We start from the raw sequence: 13,705 nt of genomic DNA on the forward strand, positions 1-13,705 counted from the left end.
GCAACACGGACTTTCAACTCCCGCCACAGATTTTCTATGGGGTTGAGGTCTGGAGACTGGCTAGGCCACTCCAGGACTTTCAAATGCTTCTTACGGAGCCACTCCTTTGTTGCCCGGGCGGTGTGTTTTGGATCATTGTCATGTTGGAAGACCCAGCCTCGTTTCATCTTCAAAGTTCTCACTGATGGAAGGAGGTTTTGGCTCAAAATCTCACGATACTTGGCCCCATTCATTCTGTCCTTAACACGGATCAGTCGTCCTGTCCCCTTGGCAGAAAAACAGCCCCATAGCATGATGTTTCCACCCCCATGCTTCACAGTAGGTATGGTGTTCTTGGGATGCAACTCAGTATTCTTCTTCCTCCAAACACGACGAGTTGAGTTTATACCAAAAAGTTCTACTTTGGTTTCATCTGACCACATGACATTCTCCCAATCCTCTGCTGTATCATCCATGTGCTCTCTGGCAAACTTCAGACGGGCCTGGACATGCACTGGCTTCAGCAGCGGAACACGTCTGGCACTGCGGGATTTGATTCCCTGCCGTTGTAGTGTGTTACTGATGGTGACCTTTGTTACTTTGGTCCCAGCTCTCTGCAGGTCATTCACCAGGTCCCCCCGTGTGGTTCTGGGATCTTTGCTCACCGTTCTCATGATCATTTTGACCCCACGGGATGAGATCTTGCGTGGAGCCCCAGATCGAGGGAGATTATCAGTGGTCTTGTATGTCTTCCATTTTCTGATGATTGCTCCCACAGTTGATTTTTTCACACCAAGCTGCTTGCCTATTGTAGATTCACTCTTCCCAGTCTGGTGCAGGTCTACAATTCTTTTCCTGGTGTCCTTCGAAAGCTCTTTGGTCTTGGCCATGGCGGAGTTTGGAATCTGACTGGTTGAGGCTGTGGACAGGTGTCTTTTATACAGATGATGAGGTCAAACAGGTGCCATTCATACAGGTAACGAGTGGGGGACAGAAAAGCTTCTTACAGAAGATGTTACAGGTCTGTGAGAGCCAGGGATTTTCCTTGTTTGAGGTGACCAAATACTTATTTTCCACCCTGATTTACGAATAAATTCTTTACAAATCCTACCATGTGAATTCATGGATTTTTTTTTCACATTCTGTCTCTCACAGTTGAAGTGTACCTCTGGTGCAAATTACTGACCTCTGTCATCATTTTAAGTGGGGGAACTTGCACAATCGGTGGCTGACTAAATACTTTTTTGCCCCACTGTAGTTCACTGACATTTTCCATGAAGTCATCAGTACATTAGAATTTGACCTGGTTCTGCATACATAATGATCCAATTCATGAATTTTACTTGGAAAACGGGGAATTTGTTTAATCATTTATAGTAAAAGGGCGGTTTTGAAATCCATGTTTTAGCTTTGCAAGAGTGGTTGCCAAGTGAGAATTCACCGTTATGGGAATTTTCTGGCTGTTTTGTGTCTGCTCGGTACTCTTCACTGCAGGATTTGGTGCGAGCTCTGTGATGATTAGAAAAAAACACAATAAAAACATAAAAAAGAGGAGCGAAGAGCTCTATACAGCTTAAGTATGGGAGATAATATTGAGTAAGAGCCCCATTCCAGCAGCCAAGCACCTGAACTGTCTGCCCTTTTTTGTTTTGCGCTCACTGTGCACAAAGGCTGCAGATCTTGAACCGACTGGATGGGCCATCAAACTTGGAGAGTTTTGCCCGCTGCTGACGATGACACGATGAAGAAACAAACAGGAGTTTGTCAGGGGATTTGGTGCTGTTAGCAGGGAAGGTCCCAGAAGGATGTCTTTTGTCATGCATATTAAAAGAGCTCTTCAGTCAAAACAAGGCCGCCCAGTCTGTCATTAAAACTCCCAGATGACGGAGTCGTCCTTTCATGTGTTCTCCACTCAGGGCCCTTCCCTTCCTGTTAAAGCACTCCCAGTTGAGCCCCCTCCCTTTTTTCGCTGCAGCAACTCTGCCAACATGGCTTTACAAAGCTTGAAAAAGGCATGTTTGAAGCTGCTGTGAAATACAAAAATGTACACCTTGGACAACGTGTACAGCTGCGATAGTCAGGCGCAACATTAAGCTGGCTTTTTTGGTCTCTAGTGACAACATTTGTATGTCACACGTAGTACCACACGTCTTTTTTTACCCACTGTGGTGAGCATGTTCCCAAAGATCAGTCTAACAGGGTTAGTCCCGTCTTAATGGAAACCAAAACGCTGTTGAAAACACCCTACAGCTCCTCTTTAGCCATCGCAGTTAACTTGAGAGATTTGTGGTCTTTGGTAGAGAAGGCAGTGATGGTGCTAGTTAGCACTAGCATGCAAGTACCTTGCGGGGTGCTGTAACATTGCTGAGAAACAGTGGAGGCTTTGTGTGCATAGTAATAGGATTTTAATGCCTTCTTTTTGTGGCTCAGAGAAGGTTTTTGCTGATTAATTTCGACCCTGGCCTGGTGATTTGATTCAAATCTGCTTTAGGAAAACACCTGAAAACTTAGAAGCACCAAAACTGCACCCAAATTTGTTATGTGGCTTTGATGTGCCGCAGCTCCCTGCCGGTGTCACACCGGCTTATTGATTGATTGATGGTGAGTTTTATGTAAGGACATCTTTGTAAAGGCAGAAAGCGATGTTTGCTGTAGCATGCCAAACTCTTCTCCCTGTTTGGTGTGGGATTTCTTCGGCCTTTTCAGTGGAAGTGGCCGCTACAATGACCACATCATGCCGCTCCAAATGGGACAAAACATCTGTCAGGAGTGGTCACGCCTCATCACGGGGCCTGTTACAGTGGGAGGTCCACTTGTCACTCAGTGCAGTGCAGAGATTTTGAAGAGGAAGCTTTTAAAAGAGCATCTTCGGATTTACCTGTTTGTTCTTCTTCTAAGTTTACCTTGTGTGCTCTTCGGAGTGATACTTATATGGGCATATTTGTGTGTGCGTGTTTGTGAGAGTATTACTGTGTATAACCACCATGTCCCTCTGAGATGAAATGGGAGCTCTGAGCAGTGTGTGTGGGTTTCTGTGTGTGTGAGAAGGCAGGAATGCAGATTTCATATCCTCTCAGATAATGAGATTAAGGACGTGACATCTGAAAGAGGAATTCCAGTGATCTTTCGTCCAGCCAAAGACCTTTAAGCTTGTGCAGGAGAGGTCTAAATTCTTTTATTCACTAACATTTTATTTACCAACCTAACTTGGAGGACACAGAAAACATAATCCAGCACAAAATGCTTCTATGTGGTGTTAGTGAAGGCATAATTAGGTACTCATTCACTAAATAGTGCTTTATTAATTACAGTTAATTGCTTGTGTCACTGACGAGCTTTTTCAACATGGACACAAGTGGTTAGTGCTCAGACAGATCATCAAATATCACACAATATATGTTTACCTAAACTACAACTGTTTTCAGCATCTTTAAGATTTCTACTGGTCTTAAATAAATACCTAATGCAACACTGCAATTATTATAATGATAATGATCAGCTTTTTAACAATAAACCCCTCAAAGAAAAATACATAATTCTAATAATGAGGTTTACTATTCCAGGAAAGTTCAAGAAAGAAACTTAATCCACTAGAGTACCTGTTAAGTTTTTTTATATGACCATGACAGCCTTCATTTTCTGTTGCATTTTAGAACTTAGCCATCCTTCAATAAAGAAAATACAAATTTTATTTAAATTAACAGTGATCTGTTATCTCAGTTTCCCAGCATATGTCTGCTATATGTCAAATACTAAAAAATAAATGGTCTACTTGGACAAAACAGCTATACATTTGTTTGGGATCTCAAAGTTGTTGTCCACCATACGCAGTCATTTCAACATGGGTTCATACCAGCACCACAACTGCCTTTGTGTTTTTGAGCATGCATGTGTGCAAAATGCTGCACGCACTCTGTACCAGTGTACTTCAAGATCCCACACAGTGACAGGCACTGGGACCCCCACCTGCTTTTTGTGTGTGGGACTCCTTATGAGATTTTGTGTGCAACTTGAGCCCCTCCACGTGATGGCTCTAGTCCCATCCTGTCCATTCACCCATAATGACTGGTCCTCCTGAGGTACACTCATTCTCACACTCTCCCGGCATGGGTTACTTCCGACATGGGGTGTTTTTTTTAGCCTTCCACAGTTCGCAGCTAAAAAACAAAACCATGTACTGTGCTGACTTCATTGTGGTGTGTGTGTGTGTGTGTGTGTGTGACATAGGAGAACAGAATGAAAGGTACACACTTAAGCAAAGACTTGAGATGTCAGGTAAGAGTAGTGCATCTCTGAGGAGCAGACACCTATATAGAAGAGATGAGGCAAGCCCATACATGTCCGAAGCTGATCCTGTGTCAGCCTGCACCTACATTCCTCTCTATCTCTTCTTCTGTCTCTGATTGTGAGATCACAGCGAGCGTAAATTGTGTGTCTTTAGATCGAGCGATTCTTATAGGCGGGATTTTCTCATGATGTGTTTGTGTCTAAATGCTCTCGACGCAAAATGGGCTACTAATGTCATTTTAATGATGCCGTAATAGCCTAATAATGAGCAGCCAATAATCATCATTTGCCTAATGGGCATAACTTTACAGCTAATCACTTGGACATGGATTTGAATTTCTTTCTTTCAGTCTCTATCAGCTTTTCTTCTCTTCTTTCCATCACCCACACACGTCACAGTTGCACATTTGTAATTCAACAGCTTTATTCAAAGCTTTGGTTAAGAACTCTCTACATTAATGTATTTGCTTGATTTGCTTGACCTTTCCATGTATTTTTTATTTTTTATTTTTTTGGGAAACAAGCTTTATTGGTCACACACACAATTATACAGAGTACAACATGCAGTGAAATGCGTCGTGTCCGAGCTGCGGACAGGCTGCAGATGTAGCCGCACCATTCCAGGGCTTGGTGTCTTTTGGCATGGCAGGCCCAGCCAGCACCCGTACTGGATACTGGGAGGGAATCTAACATGCGACTTCCACTCCAGAGGAAAGGGCTGGCACCATTTGTCTGTTATTTTGATGGCTCGCTGCTTTGGTTGACACTTTAAAGTGTGATATGTTCAGAACTTCCCTGAGTGTTGTACCCATCGATTATATTTACAGATGGATGCAGTCAGCACAATTTTGCCAACATGTCACATGACCATAGATTGCATCAGTTTCGCACTGAACAGCTAGATATTTTAGCAAAGTATGACTGTTGTTCACGGTGTATTCTTGTTTTGGCTTCTGAACACATCCACCAAGGGGAGTATGTGACAGAGAACCCAATGACACTGCATGGCGACAGGGTAATGGCTTGTCATCACACTAAAGCATACCCCAATCTATAGTGCTCTAATTCATATTACACAAAATAAACACATCATTACTGAAAAGGACTAGAAAGTAGTGACTGGGACTATAAGCTCTCCAGAAAGCTCATGGTTTTTCTTTAGACATATATACACATGTACATTAACCTTGTTTTTGCAATCGCAGACTTTAACCATTGCTGTCAGCTAGAAAAGTGCAAGCTTAAGGTGGGCTCACTTTCCAGTTCGAAGGTTTCATCCGTCTTTTCTATAAATATATAGCTGTATGAGAGTCATAACCTATGCATATATCTGTTATACATGATATTATTCATTTTAGTAATATTACTAATATTATTTCTTTATGATTATTTCATCATTTGAACTGCGAGCAATGGGATATATAAAATAACTAATTGTCACATCTGTCTAGTCAGCTTTTTTAGTTTCTCACCGTGATTGTCACACATGTAGGATCATGTGAATGAGGTCTCAGGCACACAGGCTTAGAGACTGTTCATTCCTCAGCTGGTTGTAAGTGGTTGCTGGAGGTTGATGATCAAAACCTCCTTGTGATTTCTTTGATAGCTAGCATATTTCTCCAGTCGCCTGTAGTTTTAATGAGAATGGTGGACATGTCTGCAAACACTTGCAGGCCGCTCTCCTGGCTGTAGTTAAACTGTGAAAAGTGCAACACAAAATAGAAATAGAGACAGTTTGCCTTCAAAGTGAAAGCACAACATTTACTTTGAAGGTGAATCTTATCCATTCCTGTTTACCATTGCACTTTTTCAAATGTTATAACTCTTGAACAATATGTGTACGAACTCACATGAAAATCTACCTAGCTAGAAAGCAATCGAGAGATTGATACATAGGCCATAAATTTGAGCTATAAAGTTATATTTGAGGTTACCTTGCTGATCTGTTTTTATTATCATTTCCATATTAGACTCTAGTAGTGCACTAAAAATCCATAAAACACTTCTTTGTTCCTTAGTCTTGATACCTTGGTAACATACAGTTCAATGACACTAAATAGTACTGCAACATGATTGTCAAACCGTAGGTGTTTATTGGCTCTGACATCTTTGAACATTTATTTTTTTCTACAGAAAGTTAATACTTTAAGCTTCCCCATAAAATACTCTCTGATACACCAAATGACTCTTAATAAAATCTCTGTACCACAAAGTTTTACAGTCATGCAACATATTTTTCTCTCAGTGCCTGCCATTACTGTCAACACATAGTTAATGTTCAGTTGTTGAGACCTTGGTTGTGCTGAAATACTTAGTGGTTGTGGCGTGACATCTTGGAAAGAGACACCATGTTTTTAGGTGGATGTCTAAGGTTTAAATCATCTTGTCAGCATGCATACATCACGCTGAGATGTCCTTGAGGAGGACATCCATCCTCCATGACCAGGTACTGATCTTAAACCTTTCTTAATAGCTTCAAGAAAAGAAATCTCCGAGAACTACACAACAGTTATGCAGTATATTGTCATTGTCGTTGTCTTTGTTGTTGCGGCTCCTTTTACGTGCTGGCCGCTCCTCACCGCAGCCTGTCTGTTTCACTTTTCGTAGATAGGTGGATTGTAATTTCTGCACTGTCCCCCCTGTGGATGCTTAGAATGTAACCTAATCCCTCAACTCACAAAAATGGCTTAACCAGATGTCTTTGGCGGCGCTATCCTGCCCTGAATTCCAATTCTCAAGTCTGACAGCTCCCATTTTACTTTGCTTTATGGCTGCTCTTGACTCAGAGACTTGAGCATAATAGAGAACCTAAACATTCTGCTAACTATATCTCTACACAAACACCAGCAGTGGTTACAATAGTCCTGCTGTCTTGTTCTTTATTGTGGCCCATCTATAAAAAAGATCTCACCTTGTGAAAGATGGCGTCTGGAGCGAGGGGTGTGTGTGTGTGTGTGTGTGTGTGAATTTGGAGCCCTGGCTCTGTTTTCCTCATTCACTGTTTTTGTCCTGCCGGGTTACATCATACTGGAAGAGAAGAAACACAAGAAAGCAGATACACACAGTCAAATTTCCTTGTGGTCCTTGTCACGCTCACCATGCCGTTATGTATGTGTTTTTATTCACGTGTGTGTGTTTGTGTGGAGAAAGGCCCTAGCAGCATCTCTTGGTCTCCCTGTGGGAACATAGGTGCCCATTGTTGGGTGCTCAGAGTGGCGGGCAGATGGGGGTGGTTGCTGATGTAAAACTGGAAGGAAGCCCAAAAATACTGGGGCAAGGGGGCTCCCCAGCCAGTGTGTGTGTGTGTGTCTCTGTGTTTGGAGATTTGCAGGGTAATACCCTCACCCAATTTATGTACACACACAAACACAGACACACTCAATACCATCCTCCCACATCCCTCTGCTACCTTCTGCTGTCCCTAACTGAATTATCTGTGTGTTTGAAACAAAGCCCTCATTCCCAGGCCACAGCAAGCTGGTCAGAGCCAATGACTGAACTGAGGTGAGGGATTATGGGGAATGAAGTCAGTGGTGCAGCCTACTTGTGCGCTAATGCTGTCACAAAAGGCTACAGGTGTGTTTTTTTATGTTGAGGCATTTCTTTCAGAAGCTACATATGTCACATGAAAAAGGAACTGTCATTTGGGACTTATACAGGACGAGAAGATTCAGGACCACAGTTTTCACTTTGAAGAGGGACATTTGGGAGCAATTCTGTCTCTCATCTTTCAAGCAGCTGGAAGAGCCAAAAGAAACAAGTGAATTTCTGCTATATCTGGACCATGTGCTGCTTACTGTTGAAAGTTGGGAAGCTAATGGATGTTAAATAAGGCTGTGGTTTGTCTGTAGGCCTAAGAAACAGTGCAGCATGAGGCCAGCCATGGATTTTGACTGTGTCCCAACATTGGTTTTTAAAGATCCAGCTGGTGCCGAATCAATGCTGATTCTGTGATTGGTGGATGGATCCAGTAGATCTGAAAAAATACAGTTGTACGGGGTTGTTTTCATAATAAAAAACACACAAAAAGGATAAAAATTTGAGGCACAGAAGAGTAGGACTTGACATTCACTGCATCACATGCTTTATCGCTAACAAAAACAGTTTGATAGCCACTTTGTTTTCATCTTTTGAGGCTTTATTTGGGTCAGAAGAAACTTCCCTTAATGTTCAGGAATGTAGTGGGAAAGCAAAGCCGCATTTTATCTTTGGACTCTTGTAAGATGTCATAAATGCAATCCCGTCTTTTCCAGTCGTTAACTGATGGAGCTTACACAAATGTAGGGCATTAAATGGAAGAAAAGTGCTTGGGTCAAGCAGTATTTGAGAGTGAGTTATCATTACAGTGATTCTTTAAGCAAAACTTCAAACTTCCACTGCAGGATTATTGTGCTTATCTGTTCAGTGTCATTACAGTTTAAGTATGGTTTACTTCAGAGTTATCAGATAAAAGAAGACATCTGAGGATGCAGGTCCAGATAGTAACAAGCTACATGTTAAAAAATAAACAAACTTTACATTAAGAAGAAACACAGTTAATTTACTTAGAGAATATTGATTGATCATTGGACAGTTGCAGTTAGTGAATGGATCAAAACAGATAATGGACACATTATCCACTGATGAAAATAATAATCATTTGACCTGCAGGTATTAGGAGAATTATCCAAAGACCAGCTAAAATCTTATCAAGCGCAGAGCCTTGAGTTCGCCCTCATATAAATGGTGTACAGGTTGTCAGGCTCAGTGGATCTGTCCAGCTAGATCAAACGGTTCCTGTCTGCACACCTGCTCCACCACTTGATAACCCCCCCCACACACACACACACACACATACACACACCACCAGACCACCACGCACACGCAAACACATGCACGTATGCACGTACCTACATGAAGGAATGAACTCTCACACGCCGTCCTCTTTCTAACCCTCAGGCATGGCTGTTAGACACCGCATCAGGAGCTCAGTATATGAGGCGGCATATTGATTACAGCATTTAATTAGTGGTTCGTGACATGACTATTCTGTGACGCTATTAAATCCACCCAGAGCCAATTAGGCTGATTATACATCCCTATCCTTGTCCATTATACAAGCGGCTGGCCATGTTTGCTAATAGAGTGTTTGCAGTCCTAAATCCCAGCAGAGAGAGAGAGCGCTTCATTTTATGAGCTATGGGTTCCTTTGGATGAAAATTAAATATAATTTGATTTTTCAAGGCATAAAATGAGTTTCAGGCGGTTGAAAGGCTTTCTTTGGTGAGAGAAAATGTGGGAAAAGTGAACCGTACTGGAGATAACAGTGTTATTAAACTGTCTTAAAGACTTTTATTTTTTGTTGTATTTGCATGAATTCATTTGAAATTAATTTAAATCAATTACAGCTTAATTCTAGTTCGGCTTCATGCATGTTAAAGGAAGCTTATTTATACTCCTTCTTCAATATGTTCAGGTGATTCTAAAGAGCCAGCTGCATCTTAAAACACAGGCATCAAAATGTTCATAAAACTTAATTTTGACACATAATTTTCCCATTTATCTGAAGAAGTTTTAGAAAAATGGAACTATAAACTAACAGCAATTCTTACCCACAAAGTTTGTGCCGTGATCAATTTAAATTCACATTTGGTACAGAGTGTGTTGATCATGAAACACCAGACATCCAGTTAGCAAAACTACTTTCATCTCACTGCCTTTATCAGCAGATGGCGTTGATTTGACCTGACGCGTTCCCAGTTTTTGGCCAGTATTCATAAAGATAAGTGTTTTTCCAATGTGCTTTCAGGCTCATGTCCAGTTTCAGTGATGCTGCTTATCATTAATCTGCTTATGAAAAACTGTTAACAGTCCATCTATCCATTTTCTTAACTGTTTATCCCAGCCTATCCCAGCTGCCTTGCTATCATAGAGCCAGAGGGGGACACCCTAGACAGGCTGCCAGTGTTTCTCAGGGCTAATGCAGAGAGAGGGGCAATCACTGACGCTCACATTCACACCTACGGACAGTTTAGAATTTCCAGTTAACCGAACAAGCGTGTCTTCGTACTGTTAGAGGAAGCCAGAGTGCCAGGAGGAAACCCACGCGGGCACAGGGAGTGCACCACGCACAAGGACTCCAGCTGGCCATCAGGTTCAAACCCAGAACCCTCTTTCTGTGATGTACCACCTGAAAATTCTTTAAAGATATAAAAATATATCTCTAAAGAATTTCAATATTGCTTAAGCTTGGCGTGAGTTATGGCACCTTTGAAAAAATGATTAGATATAAACCTAAATCTAAACTTAACCTTTTCCTGTGAAGAAAAAAAACCTTTTCAGAAGGTAAAAATCAAATTTTTCACATAGTGTTTGGGTTAGGAGTGTGTAGATTCCACAGGATTAACGGTGACATTACTCACTAATGAATGCAAACTAACGGACGTGTGACAAACCATTCGTAACCCACTGCTGCCTTCAGCTTGTCTGTTGGCATTTAACATTTGTTTACTGATACTTGTCAGAGCAGAGGAAATAAAGTCACGATTAATTCGTTGAGCTCAGCGTCAAGCAACCAAAAGTTAGTTCGGTTCCAATCGTCACTCATAAATGTCATATGTTTTGTGCGTAACATGACCTCTGCAGTCATATTTGGAGTTTGGCTTGCTCTAAGCCATGCTCAAAGTGGTTTGAAGGACACAGTTTCATTTTGATGGAAGAATCAAGTCCACTGGTATAAAATCAAACAACTTAACAATGTGAAAGACAAACTGCTACTTGAGAAATTTTCCTTTTTTTTTTCTTCTGTAAATTGGGATTTGTTGACTCTCCTGCACCCACTGTCCTTGCCCTTTATTTTAGATGATATTGCTAACCCAATGTCACCGAAGCATTATGGGAAAGGTCTGTAGAGTCAGCAAAGCCTTGCCTTTGTGGCCAATACATGTAATGACCTCTTCTTCAAGGTGGCTATAAAGAGATTAGTGACATTGACAGCGCCCCCTCACCTTAACCTTGTGTTCAGATTTTAAAAATTATTATTAAAAAGGAAATGTCATGGGTCTTTTACATCCATCCCCCTATTAGGTTTGATTTTCAGCAGTCTAGATATTTTTTGACAATGGTTTGTCAACTCTGAAAGCAGTGGAATTGGCTCTTCCTTTAATTTCTGTTCTTTGTGGACTTATGATTAGATAGAAACTTTTTGAGTAAGAAGAAGGGGAGGAGAAAGGTACAGATGAGCTTGCTTTGTGCATTTGTATGCTGTGCAGGGTGGATCAGGAGCTTACCTTAGCCAGCCAACACTCACAGGAAGGTTTCTCATCAGCTCACATTGTCAGCTGGAACACTTAAGACGATTGCCTCCCCGGTGACCTGAAATGTGTGGGAGGTTGAGATGAAAGGATGTGGAGAGCAGGAGGAAGGGAGGAAAGAGGTAATAGTTTAGGGGAGGGGGTGGACTGGGATGAGGAAGAGGAAGAGGTAGAGACACGGGACACGGTACTGATGTCACAATTGTGATATCTCTCTTTCAACTTTTCTCAGAATTTCTTTTAAGAACATTCACGTAACCTTTACTCAGATGGACCTGTTAAAGAATTGTAACTTGAATTTAAACCTGAGTGCCATTTTAACAGGAGCTTGAACGTATCTGTGGACGTGCGCAGGCTTCTCTGTCATTGTTCCGTCTATGAATGCCATCCTCAGGTGTCTCTTTATATTCGTCCATGTATTACCAGGATGGAATTACACTGAGCTGGGCTGCTTAATGAAGTCTCTTTCATTTCGCGAAGGGACAAAGGTGGATGCACTTCATTAACCTCTTATCTATGTACAATACTCACACACACATACAAGAAGAGCAGAAAAGATGCAGGCTACACTGGGGGCGGAAGTCGCTAAAGCTCATGGCAGGCGAATGAAGATGGATGGCAACCTTTTCACTGACTACTTTATCTCGGCCCACACAAGACAAAAACGACCGCTTTGTCCACATCCCATTCTGTTTCTTTCACAGGAGAATAGCGAGTCCAATGAGTGAAGACCTTGACTTTTATGGATTTTACTGACAAGTCGGCTGGGCCTCAGTTAAAGGCGTGGTACTTTCATTAAAAGTACAAACAATAACTGCTATTAAATGTTATTTTAGCACAATTCAGAAACCATCAAGTGCTCTGCATTCATGCTCGGACAACATTTTCAGCTTAATAACAACTTTTTAAGGCTGTTAGTTTAGTTATTTAAAAAGCCAACATCCAATAGCCAGTGGATTTAAAAAAAAAAATCATACACACAAAACCCAAACAGATTTTCGGAACTTTTGATACGCTTAGTTTTTTATTTACTTTGCCCGACTCTGCTCAGATCAGGTGGCCATTGTGTTTGTGGAGTTCCAAACCATGTGGTGCCACCACGGATGTCACCAGATACCCTCTGGTGGACAAACTATGCAACTTCAACACTTGTAACATAGTTGAAGGGTGTTTCTTAGGCTTTTTTGTAATAAATTTGTAAGCTCCAGCTGCAATTTCAAGGTATGTAGACTGCAATGTCTCAAAACAAATAAGTCTTTAACTACACAGGATTGATTTTTTTTTTTTAAAGAAAAGAAAAAGCAAAATAATCTCTCCTCTATTGTTATGTATTGTTAAAGGGAACATAACTTAATTAATTTAATCAAAATCCTAAAAAACATTGCTGTTGTGTATTTCTCTTCATCATGTAGCTTTTCTTTGGCAGAGCTAGATTTATATAGTCGGCAAAGCTGGAATCCACTTTTGCATATGTCAAAACACTGATAAAGTAGAAAGATTGTAAATTAACTTGCATGTTTAACACAAACTCTGCACTGTCAGCCATGACAGGAGGTGCACTGGAGAGCTAACTGTAACCCAAGTTTTTTTTATAATGGAGATTTTCTCTTTAAATACACCAGGCTGATCCGTAATTAACCAATATCCCGATCTCGCAAGTCCTCTCTGCCAGTGGGTTTACATGAAGCTAATTATGATATCTCTCATCTGTTGAGTGCCTGTACCCGTCAGCATTCAAGGACATAACACTCCTCAATTACAGTCCTGCGCACGTCTTCTGCCTGCTGGCTAATCACTTCAGCCTGTGTTCATCTCATCATCAGTTCAGATGTCTCCCGTCTCAAGAATCGGATCAGACTTTTTTGCCTGATTTCAACCAAATGTTCTTGTCCTCTGTTAATGTGTGTTTTTGATAATTGCACCCCTGTAGAGGGTCCTGAGTGGATTGTAGGATAGCTGATGGTCCCTACCTTCCTCTCATTTTGCCCACACTCTCATTTGTGGTGCTGTCTCATTCCACGAATCTCCTGCTCTGCGGATGAATGTAGTAGCTTGTTAACTGGCCAAATTAAAAGCCTTTTCCTTTAACATTGAGAGCTTTAGAAGCCATTAATGGATCAGGTGGAAAGGCTATGTTTCTGATTGGG

General features: G+C 41.4%; 1 protein-coding gene across 8 annotated transcripts in view; it reads left to right on the plus strand.

Annotated features, from left to right (window-relative positions):
* agrn (agrin) overlaps positions 1–13,705 on the plus strand; it is a 257,822-nt gene that overhangs the window by 44,388 nt on the left and 199,729 nt on the right. The window lies entirely within an intron of this gene.

The sequence above is a fragment of the Neolamprologus multifasciatus genome, chromosome 20 (assembly GCF_963576455.1).
Source record: "Neolamprologus multifasciatus chromosome 20, fNeoMul1.2, whole genome shotgun sequence".
NCBI lineage: Eukaryota > Metazoa > Chordata > Actinopteri > Cichliformes > Cichlidae > Neolamprologus > Neolamprologus multifasciatus.